The sequence below is a fragment of the Erinaceus europaeus genome, chromosome X (genome assembly GCF_950295315.1).
Source record: "Erinaceus europaeus chromosome X, mEriEur2.1, whole genome shotgun sequence".
Classification (NCBI taxonomy): domain Eukaryota; kingdom Metazoa; phylum Chordata; class Mammalia; order Eulipotyphla; family Erinaceidae; genus Erinaceus; species Erinaceus europaeus.
This window is the reverse complement of record NC_080185.1, coordinates 90,431,064-90,439,262: the sequence shown is the minus strand read 5'-3', so window position 1 is coordinate 90,439,262 and position 8,199 is coordinate 90,431,064.

Genomic DNA, 8,199 nt, shown 5'->3' with positions numbered 1-8,199 from the left:
GGGTCAGGATGCAGTGAGTCTTGTGGGTCCAGCGTGCCCCCCTTCTTACAGGCTGGAGAAGGCAGTGAGGCCCTTGCTTCATTCTTTATCCTGACTTAACCACTGCCCCGCAGGCGAGGCTCCCTCCGGTCAGCAAAGGGAAGGGAGGCAGCACAGGGGAAGTTAAGAAGGGGAAATGGTCAGTGTGGGGCTAACCACTGTGGGGATGCGGGGTAGGGGTTAGCAGGGCGCAGCTGGGGGCATCCTCAGGGCCTGGGAAAGGGTTGATGGGAGAAGGGAACCACTTGCTTGTGTTCCCTCTGTGTTATGTGGGGAGGTAACACTTCCCCCCACCCAGGGCCCTCAAGTCTTCATCAGAGGGTGTGTTAACAAGATTAAGGGTTAAGATTTTTTAAGGGCCAGGTGGTGGAACACCTGGTTAAGTGTACATTACCAAGTGCAAAGACATGAGTTTAAGCCCCCAGTCCTCATCTGCAGAGGGGAAGCTTCATGAGCAGTGAAGCAATGCTGCACCCGCCCTCCATCTCTCTGTGTGTGTGTGTGTGTCTACAGGGTTATTGCTGGAGCTCGGTGCCTGCACTATGAATCCACTGCTCCTGGAGGCTATTATTTCCCTTTTGTTGTCCTTGTTATCATTATTATTATTGTTGTCATTGCTGTTGTTGTTGTTGTTGTATAGGACAGAGAGAAATTGAGAGAGGAGGGGAAGACAGAGAGGGGGAGAGAAAGAGAGACAAACCTGCTTCACCACCTGTGAAGTGACTCTCCTGGAGGTGGGGAGTCGGGGGCTTGAACCGGTATCCTTACGCTGGCCTTTGAGCTTCGCACCACGCGCACTTAACCCACTGTGCTACTACCCGACCCCCAAGAGTCCACTTTCTAATGTAGGCCTGACCCTATTGTTCAGAGTTTCATCCAGGCCTACGGAAAAGTCCCGACGACTCTATCTGGTATGTCCCATCACAAGGGTAGGGTCTGGTTCCCTACACTCCAGCACCATCATAAGCCAGAGCTGAGTAGTGCTCTGATAAAAACAAACTGAGTAACATTAAAAAAGGGGGGCTGGGCAGTAGGGCACTGGGTTAAGTACACACGGTGTGAAGCACAAGGACCCATGCAGGGATCCCGGTTCAAGCCCTTGGCTCCCCACCTGGGGGGGGAGGTCACTTCACAAGTGGTGAAGCAGGTCTGCAGGTGTCTATCTTTCTCTCCCTCTCTGTCTTCCCATCTCTCTCAATCTCTCTCTGTCCTATCGAACAGCAGCAGCAACAATAACAATGGGAAAAAATGGTCACCAGGAGCAGCGGATTTGTAGTGCAGGCACTAAGCCCCAGTGATAACCCTGGAGGCAAAAAAAAAAAAGTTTATTGAGCACTTCCTGGGTGCCAGACATTCTTCTTAGCATCTTCATCTTCTTAGATGAAGTCAGAGAAGGGGAGGTCTGGGAATTTCTACTTGGTGGTCCACCGACCTGTTAGTAAGTCAGCCTTTGGTGGGGCTCAAGAGCAAGCATTGCTAGCAAAATCCCAGGGACACTAACACCCACAACTGGTTAGGGGCTGTACTTTAAGAAGAGTCATTCCAGTTCCAAGACCAAGTCTAGGTCTCCTTTATTTTCCTGCTGCTCATTCCAAATCAGCCCATCTCTTCTTCTTTTTCTTCTACAAGATTTATTCTACTCATTTGTAAGAGAGAAAACCAGAGCATCACTGGTTTTCTCTCTGGCACATGTGATGCCAGGGATTGAACCCAGAACCTCATGCTTGAGAGTCTAATGCTTTACCACTGTGCCAATTTTTTTCCATGCAGGAAAAACAGCCTCACAGACCTGCTATATTTCCTTAAAACAAACAAAAATGTTAGCAATAATGAGCGAAACTTCTATTTACAAAAAGGAACCTTGGGAGTCGGGTGGTAGTGCAGTGGGTTAAGTACACATGGCACAAAGTGCGAGAACTAGCGTAAGGTTCCTGGTTCGAGCCCCCAGCTCCCCACCTGCAGGGGAGTCGCTTCACAGGCGGTGGAGCAGGTCTGCAGGTGTCTTTCTCTTCCCCTCTCTGTCTTCCCCTTCTCTCTCCATTTATCTCTGCCCTATCCAACAACAACAACAACAATAATAACTACAACAATAAAAAAACAAGGGCAACAAAAGGGAAAATAAATTTTAAAAAAGGAAACCTTTGTGGCCAGTAGATAATTTACCTGGTAGAGCATGCAGGTGGGAGCTGAGGCTCGAACGGGGATCCTTACACCAGTCCTTGCACTTTGTGCCATGTGTGTTTTTTTTTTCCTTTTGTTGCCCTTGTTGTTCTATTGCTGTAGTTGTTATTGATGCTGTAGTTGCTGTTCATGTTGTTGCTGGATAGAACAGAGAGAAATGGAGAGAGGAGGGGAAGACAGAGGAGAGGGAAAGACAGACACCTGCAGACATGCTCCACCACCTGTGAAGTGACTCCTCTGCAGGTGGGGAGCCTGGGGCTCGAACCAGGACCCTTATGCTGGTCCCTGTCCTTCGCGCCATGTGCACTTAACCCGCTGAGCTACCGCCAGACTCCCGCTTCTTTACTTCTTTTTTTTTTTAATTGCTGGGTAGGACAGAGAGAAATTGAGAGGGAAGGAGGAGTCAGAGAGGGGGGAGAGAAAGATAGACACCTATAGACCTGCTTCACCGCTTGTGAAGTAACCCCCTTGCAGATGGGGAGCCGGGGGCTTGAACAGGGGATCCTTGTGCCGGTCCTTCATACTATGTGAGCTTAACCCAGTGCACCACTGCCCAGCCCAATAGGATTATCTCTTTATTTACTTGAGAGACAGACAGAGAGTGAAAAAGACCATAGCAGAGAAACTTTGTTCAATGCAGTGGGGGCTAGGCTCAAACCTGGGCAAAGCAGAGCACTATCCAAGTAAGCTATTTCACCAGTCTATTATTATTATTATTATTATTATTATTTAGATACATAAAGGCAGAAATCTTAAGGACAGGGGGCATGAAACCCCAAATAGCTGTTATGTTATCACATTTCCCCCCATGCCAGTGAGGAAGAACTTGCACTGGAAATGGTGGTGGGACAGTTTTTGGAAACACCTCGAGTACTCTGGGAGGGGTTTTAGTAAGGTAACCACACCTGGTGATCCCAGAGGACTAGTGGGAAGCTTGCCCCAGGGATTTAAGAGAAGAAAAACTGCATTGTGGGCGTTTTTCTCTCTTTGTGATGCTCATGGGCCTGTCCGCATGGGCTTTCTTTCACCTTAATGTTCTTTTCCATGACTTCTTTGAACTCACATCTTTGGAATCAAGAATTTGTATTTTTCTATACCTTATCATGAAGTCTTTTGTATTCTTTTCAAGAAGACACCATGAAGGACCCTCCCGGGAGTAAACTGTTGTTTCCTGAGGCTTCCCCACAACGTCGTAGGGAGAGTAGACAAGACCCCAGCACTGAAGCTTTCTTCACTCCTCTGGGCGCTAGGCTTGAACCTATGTCATGCACATGACAAAATGACATAGCATGCGCCAGAGAGAGAGAAAGAGAGAGAGAGACTATCTGTCTCTGTGTGTCACTCTCCTCTCGTAAATAAGTAAATCCTTGGGGGCGGGGGGAGAATCACAAGGCCGAAGAATTTGATTTGGTCTGGTGTCAAAACAATTTTCTCAAGAATATCAGACTTGTTTTAGGAACGATAAGGTGTGCTGACACTGGTCTTCATTACAGACGTAGTCCGTTTCCTCATGATATCAGCCCCAGAGTGTGCTGTTAACAAAGGGCTCTTGTTACTTCTTTGACTTTGAACTCCAGGGCTGCAGTATACTGTGGAAACCAGCACCCAGAGAAGCCTGTAATTCCAGTTAACTGCTCTAGCAAATTGGCTGTTGCCCTGGTGATAAGTGTTTCCCTACTATCATCTCCACTTCTAAATCGGACACTCACGATTCCTGGTGGACGAGGATGATCTGTGTTTTTACCTTCTACCACAAATTTGGGAGAAAAACTCTTGAAATGAAATGACTCAGCAGATTTCTGTCTTTTCAGTAGTTTCTGGGGCCTCATAATGTGTTATTCCCCTTTTTTCTGGGTCAACTTTTACATTAATATTTTTTTCAGATATAAAAAGTCTAGGGATAGTGTGGGGGGGGTGGGGGAAGTAAGATACCATGGCACTGAAGCTTCCCTACGATGAGCTTTCTTTTACCAGAGGGAGAGTCTTGGTTCATGTAATAATCGCAGCGCCACCTGAAGCTATGGGTTTTATCAGTTTCCTATGGCCCTTAATGAAATACTGGCACACAGTTAAGGGTTTGAGAAATATCTGCTGAATAAATAAATGCATGAAGTAAACTGAACTTGAGAAATTCTGGCAAATGCCAAGAGGAACAGTGTGCATGGGGATAAAAAAAAAATAATAATCACGGTGTCGAAGGAGAGGGGAGAGTGTGTCAAACAGGGAAGGAGTCCTAGGCAGAGTTCCGGGGAACTCCAACATTTCAAATTTTGGAGAACTGAGCCCAGGGGACGGAGGAGGAGGGGGGAGGGAGGAGGAGAAGGGGGAGAAGGGGGAGGAGGGGGAGGAGGGGGAGGAGGAGGAGGGGGAGGAGGGAGAGGGGGAGGAGGAGGGGAGGGGGAGGAGGGGGGGAGGAGGAGGAGGAGGTTTGTGGAGAGAGAACAGATTGCAAAGACCTTTTTCCCCAGGCAGGCACATTTGATCTGTGGCCTTGAGTCTACTGTCTCCTTTGATCTCAAGCTCCTGGGTTCAGCAAAATAGCTCATCTGGACAGTGGGCTGCTTTGCCACATGCACAGCCCCTACTGCACTGAAGGAGGACTTGGTACTGTGGTCTTTTTTTTTTTCCTATCTCTTGCTCTCTCTCTCTCTCTCCCTCTCAAAAAAAAAAAAATACCAGAAAGCAATGTCAAACCCTCTTGCTCTCTTTTTTTTTTTTTTTTCTTTTTCCCAGAGCACTACTTAGATCTGACTTCTGATGGTGCTGGAGATTGAATTTGGGACCTTTGGTGCCTCAGGCATGAAAGTCTTTTTGCAGAACCATTATGCTTTCTCCAACCTCAAAGTTAATTTTTTTTTCCACAACACTGCTTAGCTTTGGTTTGTGGTGGTGCTGGAGATCAAACCTGGAACATTTGGTACCTCAGGCATAAAAGTCATTTGCAGAGCCATTGTGCTGTCTTCCCAGTACCTGGGGATTCTGATTTTCTTTTCTTTTTCTGTTTTAATCTTTCCCTTTTGTTGCCCTTGTTGCTTTTTATTGTAGTTATTATTGTTGTTGTTATTGATGCTGTTGTTGTTGTTGTTGTATAGGACAGAAAGAAATGGAGAGAGGAGGGGAAGACAGAGATGAGGAGAGACATAGACACCTGCAGACCTGCTTCACCGCCTGTGAAGTGACTCTCCTGCAGGTGGAAAGCAGGGGGCTCAAACCAGGATCCTTATGCCGGTCCTTGCATTTTGTGCCACCTGCACTTAACCTGTTGCTCTACTGCCCAACTCCCGGGACAGCACAGATACACTTCTTGATTTACAGCCCCTGTGTGGCCTCACAGCAGCAACAGGCTCATGTCCACTTACCTGAGTATATTACCTCCTGACCATGTCTCAGCCACTCACTCAGGATGTCATTTTCTCGGACAGGTCACAGAACCCTGATTCTCCTGCAGTGCCCTAACATTTTCACATACACAGTCAAATCTTAGAGCTGTCTAACTCAGCCACTGCCACCAATATTTGCTCTGGCCGGTTTTTCTAGTATGCATGTGCACGTGCGCGTGGACACACCCATGCAAAGCGTGTGTCATGCGTGTTTATTCTAAGGGAGAATGTAAGTCAATCAATGATAGCCAGGCCCTTTGATAGGGCATCTCAAGCATTCCTCCAGCCTGCCAATGGCTCCTAGAGACAAGTTTTCGCATAGCTACCAGCCATTGTCGGGTTCACTGTTCGCGATCTGACACACAGTCATCCCCTCTCCCGCCTCGGCTCACCCAAACCCCTGCTTTATACACACACACACACACACACACACACACACACACACACACACACGTCTCTCATGACAACCTCATCTCAGCACAGCTCAGCTCACTATCTTTGTCATCCAGTCTCCCCGTTCTTCCCAAGTAGGTTCCAACATACCCAGTCCTTGACTTGCAGTCTTTCATATATTCTCTTGACTAGGCTGGGGAGATAGCATAGTGTCTATGCACAAAGACTATCAGGTCTCAGGCTCTGAGGTCCCAGGTTCAACCCCCAGTACCACCATAAGCCAGAGCTGAGCAGTGCTCTGGGGGCTAAAAACAAAACAAAACAACACAAAATCATACATTCTCTTACATGAGCACTGGATACCTACCCATAAGTTGTCAGTGGCTCACTCTCAGTCCCTCCTTCACTGTCAATGTCACTTTCCCTCGGTGGGTAGGAATTCATCATGGCAACTAGGTGCTGAATACATCTCACATAGTCTCCTATGGCCTGGCCCAGTCATCCCCTGGCCTGTGGGCCAGACCACAGGGGTAACCGTAAGCCAATTTGCCATGAAGCTCAGCTATACATAGTTTTTGTTTCTCATGCAGTCTTTATTGGTCTTACCTGAATACTTTTCTCTACTTCTTCTTAAAGCTAGACACACACACAGAGTAGGGGGGGTGGCAGAGAGTGCAAGCATGTGTGTATGTGTGGAGGCCACACCCCTGAAATTTCCCCCAGTGTGGTAGGGGCCGGGCTTGAACCTGGATCTCAAATGTAGCAAAGCAGCGCACTATCCATGTGAGTTAGTTTGTCAGCCAACGAAGCATTTTCACACACACACACACACACACACACACACACACACACACACACACACGATCTTGTATGTCATCTCACTTGGCATCAGTCACTTACAGAATCAATTTCTCCCCATGGCTTTGCTTGCATCCGCCATGAAGGGCTTCACATAAAACCCATCTGTTGCACACCAAGTCTCCTGCTCACACACAGTGAGGCTTCTTACCTGCACGGGGTCTAGGAGCATCTTTAACACATTTTCATGTCCAAGGGGGCTCTTAACTTTTTTATTTCAGGCATGCAGTCTGTCTAGCTCATTCTCAGCCTATCACATAGTGACTAATTCAAAGCCCACACTATCTTCTTAAAAAAATTTAAATTATCTTTATTTATCGGATAGAGACAGCCAGAAATTGAGAGGGTAGGGGGTGATAGAGAGGGAGGGAGGGAAGGAGGGAGGGAAGGGAGGGAGAGAGGGAGAGGGGAGGAAGAGAGGGAGAGAGACCTGCTGCCTTGCTTCACTGCTCACAAAGCCTTCCTCCTGCAGGTAGGGACTGGGGGCTCAAACCCGGGTCCTTGCACATTTTGACATGTGTACTCAACCAGGTGTGCCACCTGGGCACTCCCATACTATCTTCTTATAAATATTATTTTGAACTTTACTGGTTTCTTGGACAATTCCTTAAATCAGGTTTTTGTTTTTTTTAATTTGTATTTGTGATAGAAACTGAGAAGGGAGACAGGGAGGGGGAGAGAGGGAGAGGGATGGGGGGGCACCTGGTACAGTGTTTCATTGCTTGTGAAGCTTCCCACTGCAAGTGGGGACCAAGGGTTTGAACCCAGTTCCTTCATTCTGCTGTTTTTTAAATTTTTTATTTATTCATTATCAGAGGACCATACAACTCAGGCTGGGGACTGAACCTGGAACTTAACAGCCTCCGGTATGAAAGTCTTTTGCAGAACTATTATGTTATCTCCCCAGTCCCATTCATTCAGTCTTAGTGATTTTCTGACATGCGGCCACACTTTCTCATGTTGACACAATGTGGAATTTGTGACTTGCAGCTATGATCTCACACAAACGCACTCTTAGCTTTCCACAGTCTCTCTTCTTTTTTGTTATCACCAGGGCATGCCATCACTCTGGGATGACTTTTTCAGACACAGATAGAGAGACAGAGAGAGAGAGAGAGAGAGAGAGAGAGAGAGAGAGGGAGGGAGAGAAGAGAGAGAGACCGCAGTGCCAAAGCTTCCTCCAATGTCGACTGGAACCTGGGCCACAACCAAAGCAGTGCACTGTCCCTTTCGGCTATTTCACCAGCCTTCAAAGTCTCTTTTCTAACGACCTGGTTCCCAATGCACAGTGTTTACTGCTTTGGACACACACCATCTTGCTTTCCCACAATTAGTCACAACATCCTGA